Below are 11,460 nucleotides of genomic sequence, written 5' to 3' on the forward strand. Positions count from 1 at the left end.
CACCCAATAGTTCCTAACCCTTACACATTGTTAGGGCTGCTGCCGGCTGAGGACAGCTGGTTTACCTGTCTGGATTTAAAAGATGCCTTCTTTAAAAGCATCAGACTAGCTCCTGAGAGCCAGAAGCTGTTTGCCTTTCAGTGGGAAGATCCAGAGTCAGGTGTCACTACTCAGTACACTTGGATCCGGCTTCCCCAAGAGTCCAAGAACTCCCCTACTATCTTCAGGGAGGTCCTGGCTCAAGACCTGCAAAAGTTTCCTGCTAAAGACCTAGGCTGCATCTTGCTCCTGTACGTGGACGACCTTCTGCTGGGACACTCCACGGCAGTCGGGTACACAAAAGGGATGGATGCCCTGCTTCCGCACCTGGAGGACTGTGGGTATAAGGTGTCCAAGAAGGAAGCTCAGATCTGCAGACAGCAGGTACGCTACCTGGGTTTCACTATTCGGAAACGGGAGCACAACCTGGGGTCAGAAAGAAAGCAAGTCATCTGCAGCCTACCAGAACCTAGAACCAGAAGGCAAGTAAGGAAATTCCTAGGAGCTGTGGGGTTTTGCAGATTATGGATTCCAAACTTTGCAGTACTAGCCAAACCTTTGTACGGGGTTACAAAGTGGGGCGACTGGGTGCCTTTTGAATGCAGGCTTCTAGAACAGCAAGCCTTTTGTAAGTTAAAGGAAAAACTTATGTCGGCCTCAGCCCTAGGACTACCAGATTTGACAAAAGCCTTTACACTGTATGTGTCAGAAAGAGAAAAATTGGCAGTTGGAGTTTTAACCCAGGTTGTGGGGCCCTGGTCAAGGCCAGTGGCCTATCTCTCAAAACAACTAGATGGGGTTTCCAAAGCCTGGCCACCACGTCTAAGGGCCCTGGCAGCAACAGACCTGTTAGCACAAGAAGCAGATAAACTAATCCTTGGGCAAAACCTGAACATAAAGGCCCCCCATGCTGTGGTAACTTTGATGAATACCAAAGGACATCATTGGCTAACAAATGCTAGATTAGCCAAGTACCAAAGCTTGCTATGTGAAAATCTCTGCATAACTATTGAAGTCTGTAACACCCTAAATCCCGCCAACCTGCTCCCAGTATCAGAGAGCCCGGTGGAGCATAACTGTGTAAAGGTATTGGACTCAGTCTATTCTAGCAGACCTGACCTTCGGGACAAGCCATGGGCATCAGTAGACTGGGAGTTGTATGTGGACGGGAGCAGCTTCATCAACCCACAAGGAGAAGGATGTGCAGGATATGCGGTGGTAACTTTGGATGCTGTCATTGAAGCCAAATCATTGCCACGGGGCACTTCAGCCCAGAAGGCTGAGCTCATTGCTTTAACTTGGGCTCTAGAACTCAGTGAAGGTAAGACTGTAAACATTTACACTGACTCTCGATATGCCTTTCTAACCCTCCAAGTGCATGGAGCATTATACAAGGAAAAGGGCCAGTTAAACTCTGGGGGAAAGGACATAAAATATCAACAAGAAATTCTACAATTATTAGAGGCAGTGTGGAAACCTCAGAAGGTGGCAGTCATGCACTGCAGGGGACACCAGCGAGCCTCCACCTCATGGCCTTAGGAAACTCTCCAGCTGATTCAGAAGCTCAAAAAGCAGCATCTACCCCTTACCGGGCATCGGTAGCAGCCCCCTTACTCCCTCAAACACCTGAACTGGTACCTACCTATTCTAAGGAAGAAAAAGGCTTCTTCCATGCAGAAGGGGGACAAGTAATAAAAGGAGGATGGACCAGACTGCCAGATGGGAGGGTAGCTGTGCCGCAGTTGCTGGGAGCCACAGTCGTATTGGCCATGCATGAAACCACTCATCTAGGTCCAGAATCACTTGAAAAATTGTTAGGCCAGTACTTCTACGTCTCACACCTGCCAGCACTTGCCAAAGCAGTAGCACAATGGTGCGTTACTTGCCGGCAGCATAATGCGAGGCAAGGCCCCACTGTTCCGCCCAGCATACAAGCTTATGACGCGGCTCCTTTTGAGGATCTTCAGGTGAATTTCACAGAAATGCTGAAATGTGGCGGTAACAAGTATTTGCTGGCTCTTGTGTGTACTTACTCTGGGTGGGTGGAGGCTTATCCAACACGAACTGAAAAGGCCTATGAGGTAACCCACGTGCTTCTCTGAGCTCTTATTCCTCGGTTTGGACTGCCCTTATGAATTGGCTCAGATAACGGGCCGGCGTTTGTGGCTGACTTGGTACAGAAGACAGAAAAGGTATTAGGAATCACTTGGAAGCTACATGCTGCCTACCAATTTCAGAGTTCCGGAAAGGGAGCGAATGAATCGGACGATCAAAAATAGTTAGGGAAAGTATGTCAGGAAACAGGATTAAAGTGGATACAGGCCCTTCCTATGGTATTGTTTAAAATTAGATGCACTCAACAGGATACTCCCCTTGTGAAATACTGTATCATAGGCCTCCTCCTATTGATATGTGAGCTTCCAGGCACTCCCCGAGAGTTAGGTAAAATTGAATTACAGCGACAACTACAGGCGTTAGGAAAAATTACACAAACAATCTCAGGTAAATGAGAGGTGTCCCATCAGCTTATTCTCCCCAGTTCACTCTTTCTCTCCAGGTGATTGCGTGCGGATCAAGGACTGGAATGTAGCCACTTTGCAGCCAGGGTGGAAAGGACCTCAGAGCATCATCCTGACCACCCCCATGGCTGTAAAGGTAGAAGGAATCCCAGCCTGGATCCACCACAGCTGTGTGAAACTGGCAGCCACTGAAACCTGGGAGGGAAAACCGAGCCTGGACAACCCCTGCTAAGTGACTCTGAGGAGGACGACAAGCCCTGCTCCAGTCACACCCGGAAGCTGATTGGTCTACGCACGGCTGAAGCATGAGGAGAATCATCATGGGACTCATTTTCCTTATAATTTTGACTTGTATAGTAAAAACTTCTACTGATTTTCCCCACATGGAGGACTGCTCTCAGTGTATACATCAGGTTACCTGGGTAGGGCAAGAAGTTAAAACAATCTTTCTGCTCTATAGTTACTATGAATGCTTAAGAACTTTAAAAGGAACATGTTTATATAATGACACTCAGTACAAGGTATGTAGCCCAGAAAATGACCGACTAGATGTGTGTTATGACCCCTCTGAGCCTCCCGTGTTGACAGTTTTTGAAATAAGATTAAGGACTGAAGACTGGTGGGGACTCATAAATGATACTAGTAAAGTATTAGCCAGAACAGAAGAAAAAGGGGTGCCCAAATGCATAATCCTGAAATTTGATGCCTGTGCTGTCATTAATAGCAATAAGTTAGGAAGGGGATGTGGCTCTTTTAGTTGGGAAAAATGCTGTATGACCAAAAATAAGTACATTTATCATGAATTAGGACTGTGTGGAAACAAATGTGGATACTGGTCTTGTGTCATTTGGGCCACTTGGATAAAAAAAATGAAAAGGATCCAGTCCACCTTCAGAAAGGAAAAAAATGGCCCTTCCTGTAATAAGGGCCAATGTAACCCCTTAGAGCTAGTAATAACCGATCCCCTTGATCCTCTCTGGAAAAAAGGGGAGCGTGTGACCTTAGGAATCGATGGGGCCAGACTGGATACTCGAGTAAATATCTTGGTTCTAGGAGAAGTTTACAAACCCTCTCCTGAGCCAGTGTTTCAAACTTTCTATGATGATCTAAATGTGCCAGTACCAGAAATTCCAGGAAAGACAAGAAATTTGTTTTTGCAATTAGCCGAGCATATAGCCCAGTCTCTCAATGTCACTTCATGTTATGTTTATGGAGGAACTGTAATGGGAGATAAATGGCCATGGGAAGCCAGAGAATTAGTACCTACAGACCCAGTTCCTGATGAATTTCCGGCTCAAAAGAATCACCCTGATAATTTCTGGGTCCTAAAAGCCTCAATTATTGGACAATATTGCATAGCTAGAGAAGGAAAAGAATTCACTCACCCCATAGGATGACTTAGTTGTCTGGGACAGAAACTATATAATGGTACCACAAAAACAATCACTTGGTGGAGTTCAAATCACACAGAGAGGAATCCATTTAGTAAATTCCCAAAGTTGCAAACCGTGTGGATCCACCCGGAGTCCCACAGAGACTGGACAGCCCCCACTGGATTATACTGGATATGTGGGCATAGAGCTTATGCCGAATTACCTGACCAGTGGGCAGGTAGTTGTGTTATTGGCACTATTAAACCATGTTTCTTCCTACTGCCCATAAAAACAGGAGAACTCCTGGGCTTTCCTGTTTATGCTTCCCGCAAAAAGAGAAGCATAGCTACGGGAAATTGGAAAGATGATGAATGGCCCCCTGAGAGAATCATACAATATTATGGGCCTGCTACTTGGGCACAGGATGGCTTGTGGGGATACCGGACCCCCATTTACATGATCAACCGAATCATACAGTTACAAGCTGCCTTAGAAATAATCACTAATAAGACCAGCAGAGCCTTGACTATTCTGGCCCGGCAAGAAACTCAGATGAGAAACGCTATCTATCAAAATAGATTGGCTCCGACTACTTGCCAGCAGCTGAAGGAGGGGTCTGTGGGAAAGTTAACCTTACTAATTGCTGTCTACACATAGATAATCAAGGGCAAGTAGTTGAAGACATAGTTAGTGATATGACAAAACTAGCACATATATCCGTGCAAGTGTGTCATGGATTTGATCCTGGGGCCATGTTTGGAAAATGGTTCCCAGCACTAGGAGGATTTAAAACTCTTATAATAGGAGTTATAATAGTAATACTGCTTAGTCCTCCCTTGTTTGCTACCTGTACTTCTTCAAATGATAAAAAGCTTCATTGCTACCTTAGTTCACCAAAATGCTTCAGCACAAGTATACTATATGAATCACTATCGATCTGTCTTGCAAGAAAACATGGGTAGTGAGAATGAAAGTGAGAACTCCCACTATTCAGTGAGATTCTCAAAGGGAGGGAATAAGGGAGGATACCACCCCTCATATTGTCTAATGCCCAATTTCTGCCTCTAAAGAAAGAAAAAGTAAAAACTAAAAGGCAGAAATGAAATCCACAAGCAGACAGCCTGGTGCCACACCCTGGGCCTGGTAGTTAAAGATCGACCCCTGACCTAACTGGTTATGTTATCTATAGATCACAGACATTGTATAGAAAAGCACTATGAAAATCCCTGTTCTGTTCTGTTCCATTCTAATTACCGGTGCATGCAGACCCCAGTCTTGTAACCCCTGCTTGCTCAATCGATCACAACCTTCTCACACAGACTGCCTTAGAGTTGTAAGCCCTTAAAAGGGACAGGAATTGCTCACTCAGGGAGCTCGGTTGTTGGAGATGCGAGTCTTGCCAAAGCTCCTGGCTGAATAAAGCCCTTCCTTCTTTAACTCAGTGTCTGGGGGGTTTTGTCTGTGGCTCGTCCTGCTACATTACAAGATAGAAGAGATTGGGGACCTATCTTTGTCCTCCTTAAACAGAATAATTGTCAGCCAGGAATTTTGCATTCAGCAAAACTAGGTTTTATAAATGAAGGGGAAATAAAACCATTTTAAGACAAGCACATGCTGAGGGAAATTGCCACTACCAAGCTAGCACTACAAGGAAAGCTAAAAGGAGTTCAAAATCTTAAAACAAAAGTTTGATATGCACCACAATACAACCTCTTGAAAGCATAAAAAAATCACAGGGCCTACAAAACAATAGCACAGAAACCGTTAAAAAAAAATCTAGGGAACAGCTAACATGATGGATAGAAGAGTACCTCACATCGCAATATTAATGTTGATTTCAAATGGCCTAAATACTCCACTTCAAAGACACAGATGGCAGAATGGATGAAACATCACAAAGCAAATGTCTGCTGTCTTTAAGAGACTCACTGAACACTTAAGGATTCATATAAACTCAGAGTAAAGTTGTGGACAAAGATATTCTAAGCAAATAAAAATCAAAAGAGAGCAGAAATAGCTATTCTTATATCAGACAAAACACACTTTAAAGCAACAACAGTAAAGAAAAAGACAAAGGAAGTCATTATATAATGAGGTATTTAGTGAGAAAAGAATCAATCCAACTGAAAATTACAATCCTAAGTTTATATGCACCTAACACTGAAGCTCTCATGTTAATAAAACAGTTACTACTATGCCTAAGACATGAGATAGAGAGAAAGACAATAACAGTGGGGGACTTCAATACTCCAGTGGCAGCATTAGAGAGATTATTGAGACAGAAAATCACCAAAGAAAAAGTGGACTTAAATATTACATTAGAACAGATAGACTTAACAGATATTTACAGAACGTTCTATCCAATAACTGCAGAATACACATTCTTCTCATCAGCACATAGTACATTCTTCAAGATAGACCATGTAGTAGGTCACAAGACAAGTGTCAATAAATTTAAGAAAATCACAGTTATATCAATTATCTTCTCAGACCACAATGGAATAAAACTAGAAATCAATTCCAAAATGAACCCTCAAAACTATAAAAATACATGAAAACAAAATGATCTATTCCTGAATGATTTTGCAGTTAACAATGAAATCAAAATAGAAATTAAAAATTATTTGATATAAATTATAATAGTGACAGAAGTTATCCTCTGGGATACAGCAGAAGCAGTGCTAAGAGGAAAGTTCATAGTGTTTACTGCCTACATCAATAAGTCCGAAACAGCACAAATTGACAACTTAACGTCACATCTCGAGAAACAGGAACAAACTAAACACAAAGCCAGCAGAAGAAATAACAAAGATCAGAGGATAACTAAATGAAAATGAACAAAAATACAAAAATAAATGCAACAAAAAGCTGGCTCTTTGAAAAGATAAACAGAATTGATAGACCATTAGCAAGATTAACCAAGAAAAGAAAGGAGAAGATGTAAATAAGCTCAATTAGAAATGAAACTGGAGACAATACAACCAATATCACAGAAATAAAAGAGATATTTCAAGACCACTATGAACACCTCTATATATACACAAACTAGAAAATTTGGAGAAAATAAATAAATTCCTAGAAATGTGTAGCGTTCCTAGATGAAATCAGAAAGAAATGTAAATACTGAAAAGACTAATAACCAACAGTGAATCATTAATTTAAAAATTGACAACAAATAAAAGCACAGGAACAGACAGATTCACAGTTGAATTCTACCAGAAATTTAAAGAAGAATTTCTATCAATCTTATTGAAACTATTCCAAAATATTGAGAAAGAAGAAATCCTCCTTCAATAATTCTATGAATCCAGTATCACCCTAAAACTCAAACAAGGAATGAACATAAAAAAAGGAAAACGACAAACCAATGCCCCTAATTAACATAGATGCAAGAATCCTCAACAAAACACTAGCTAATCAAATCTAGGAGCACATCAAAAAGATAATATATAACGATCAAGTGAGTTTCATCCCAGGGATGCAAGGACTGTTTAACATACACAAGTCAATAAATGTGACATATTACATAAACGGAATTAAAAACAAAAATCATATGATCATTTCAATAGATACAGAAAGGGCATTTGATTAAATCCAGCATCCCTTTATAATAAAAACCCTCAATAAACTAGGCACAGAAGAGACCTCAAAATAATAAAAGCCATATATGACAAACCTACAGCCAACATCATACTGAATGGGAAAAAGTTGAAACCATTCCCCTTGAGAACTGAAACAAGACAAGGATGCCCACTTTCACACTTCTATTCAACTAGTACTGGAAGTCCTAGACAGCAATTGGGCAAGAGAAAGAAATAAAGGGCATCCAAATTGGAATAGAGAAAGTCAAACTAGTGCTGTTTGCTAATAATATGACTGTATACCTAGAAAACCCTAAAGGCTCATCCAAAAGACTTCCAGATCCAGTAAAGGAATTCAGTGAAGTCTTGGGTTGCGAAATTTAAGTACGTAAATCCGTAGCACTGCTATACACTAACAATCGAGCTGAAAATAAAATTAAGAACTCAATTTCTTTTATAATAGCTGCAAGGAAAGTAAAATATCTAGGAATATACTTAACCAAGGAGGTGAAAGTTCACTACAAAGATAACTACAAAACACTGCTAAAAGAAAACATAGATGACACGAACAAATGGAAACACAGCCCAAGCTCATAGATGGGAAGAATCAATATTGTGAAAGTGACTATACTGCCCAAAGCAATCTATAGATTCAGTGCAATTTTTTTTTTTTTCAAAATAGCAGCATTTTTTTTTTTTTTGTGGAACTAGAGAAAACAATCCTAAAATTCACATGGAACCAAAAAGGAGCCCGATTACCCAAAGCAATACTCATCAAAAAGAACAAAGCTGGAGGCATCACATCACTAGACTTAATATTACACTACAAGGTTATAGTTACAAATACAGCATGGTACTGAGAGGAGTTGGCTAACTTGCCTTATGTAGACATCAAAGGAAAGGTCCCTAGAGAGCCCCCTACCCATGGGTCAGTGCCTTATGCCCATGTGACATAAACAGAAGCCTGAGAAAAAAATCAAGCTGCGGGCACTGACAAGGGAACTAGCACAGGGGGTTGTGCCTGGAGACATGGCCGCAGCTACTCAGATAGCAGGACCTCCAGCCTATTCAGACAAAACCTTTCACAAACCTACAGCTCACTCAGATAAGGGAACAAGGCCTGACATAGAAAGGTTTTTGTCCTTTGTATAATCAGCGAGCTTCCAGGAAAAAGTTTCTTCTCCGTTTGTGAGCATGAACACAGTGGGCTCTGGTCGATTTTGGTGGGCACTTTTCTTTCCTTTTTTAGATTGTGAGCCCAGGCTCTATGAATCATCACTTCAGCCCGTGATTGGTCCCAAACCAAGGTCCAGGGCTAAGCTTTCAGATTGGTCCCAGGCCAAGGCCCTGGGGCAAGCTGAGTCACGTGTTCTCCAAGATAGCCCACAGAATAAGCACATTCCTTTCCCTTCCCAGTCCATAAAAACCCCGGACTCTAGCCTTATAGGGAGCAACCCATTTGGGCCCCCCTCTCCACTGGTGGAGAGCTTTCTTCTTTTGCTTTTTAAATTTTCACTCCAACCTCACCCTTGTGTCTGTGCTCCTTAATCTTCTTGGATGTAAGACAAAGAAATATGAGTATTAACTCAGATAATGAGAGACTGTTCCATATTGGTGCACTGGCAAGACTACAACAGTGCTAGTATAAAGAACAGGCACTTAGACCAAGGGAACAGAATGGAGAACGCAGAAATAAAGTAAAATACCTACAGACAACTGATCTTTGGCAAAGCATACAAAAGCATAAATTAGGGAAAAGATACCCTGTTCAATAAATGGTACTGGAAAGACTGACAAGCCATATGTGGAAGAATGATACTGGATCCCCCATCTATCACCTTTTACAAAAATGAACTCAAGATGAATCAAAGATTTAAATCTGAAACCATAAAAATTCTAGAAGGTGTTGGGAAAACTCTTCTGAACATGGGTTTCATCAAAGAATCCATGAATAAGACTCCAAAAGCAAATGCAGGAACAAAAAATAAACAAATGGAACCTAATTAAACTAAAAAGCTTCTGCACAGCAAAAGGAACTATCAACATATTATACAGACAACCCACAGAATGGGAGACAATATTTGCAAACTATGCAACTAACAAAAGACTAATATCTAGTATCAACAAGGAACTCAAATTAGCAAGAAAAAAATAATAATAGTTACATCAAAAAGTGAGCAAATGACATGAATAGACATTTCTCAAAAGAAAATATGCAAACAGACAAAAATATTTGAAAAAATGCTTAACAGTACATCAGGGAAATGCAAATTAAAACCATGAGGTACTACCTTACTCCAGCAAGAATGGCCATAATTAAAAAGTCAAAAAACAATAGATGTTGGCATGAATGTGGTGTAAAGGGAACACTTTTACACTGCTGGTAGGAATGTAAATTAATACAACCTCTATGAAAAATAGTATGGAAATTATTTAAACACCTAAAAGTAGATCTATCGTTTGATCCAGCAATCTCACTACTGGGTGTCTACCCAAAAAAAAAAAAGTAATTTTAGAGGAAAGACACAGGCATACACATGTTTATAGCAGCACAACTCACAATTGCAAAGAAATGAATAGATAAATAAAATGTGGTATATATACACCATGTAACACTACTCAGCTATAAAAAGAAATGAAATAGGCTGGGTACGGTGGCTCATGCCTGTAATCCCAGCACTTTAGAAGACCAAGGCAGGTGGATTACTTGAGGTCAGGAGTTTGAGACCAGCCTAGCCAACACAGTGAAACCCCATCTCTAATAAAAATACAAAAACAAACAAACAAACAAAAACACCTAGCCGAGAGTGGTGATATGTACCTGTAATCCCAGCTACTCAGGACGATGAGGCAGGAGAATCGCTTGAACCCAGGAGGCAGAGGTTGCAGTGAGCACCACTACACTTCAATCTGGGTGACAGAGTGAGACTCAGTCTCAAAACAAAACAAAAAAATGAATGAAATAATGTCTTTTGCAGCAATTTGGACAGAGCTGGAGGCCACTATTCTAAGTAAGGTAACTCAGTAATGTTCTCATAAGTGGGAGCTAAGCTATGAGGACAGAAAGAGAGGTATAATGGACAGTTGTTGGGACTGGGCAGGGGGATGGGGTGGGAGATGAAGGATGAAGGACTACATATTGCATACAGTGTACACTGCTCGGATGACAAGTGCACTAAAATCACAGAATTCAACACTATATAATTCATTCATGTAACTAAAAACCACTTGTACCCCAAAAGTGACTGAAATAAAAAATACAATAAAATAAATAAGAAAAAACAAAATCCACAGTGAAGCTCTATGAAGAATTTTATGCAGACAACAGCAGCATCAAAAATTGATAAAAACTACACAAAATAGGAGAAATATACAGAAACATAATAATATTAGACTTTAACTCACAGTTCTTGGCAAATTTAAATAGTCAAAAAATAAGGAAGTGCAGATCTAAGTAACAATAAATTGAATATTTAAATAGATTTAGAACAAGCTTTCTACATTGAAAATTGAGGATATACCTGACTTTTTAGCATCCATAGAATATGAGCAAGAATAGGGTTAATGTGCCACAAATAAAATATCAAAAATTGAACAAGTACAAGTAGCACAGACAACATTGTCTAACCAATATGTAATGAAGCTAGAACTACATAAAATAGAAGACAGAAAACCTCAGTCATCTGGATATGAAATAAACCCTTCTTAAAACATTTGTGTGCAAAGAGAAATAAAATGCAAAAAAATCTACAAAGTATCAGAGAAAAATGTATGGCATTGAATGTTTGAGAAAACTTGCATACGAAAGCATTTGGGCTTGTGATCATTGAAGGTGGTATTTATCAGCTTTATTTATTTATTTGTTTGTTTTTTTGAGACTGAGTCTTGCTCTGTCTCCCAGTCTGGAGTCAGTGGTGTGATCTTGGCTCACTGCAACCTCGCCTCTCG

The sequence above is a fragment of the Hylobates moloch genome, unplaced genomic scaffold (assembly GCF_009828535.3).
Source record: "Hylobates moloch isolate HMO894 unplaced genomic scaffold, HMol_V3 SCAFFOLD_7, whole genome shotgun sequence".
Lineage (NCBI taxonomy): Eukaryota > Metazoa > Chordata > Mammalia > Primates > Hylobatidae > Hylobates > Hylobates moloch.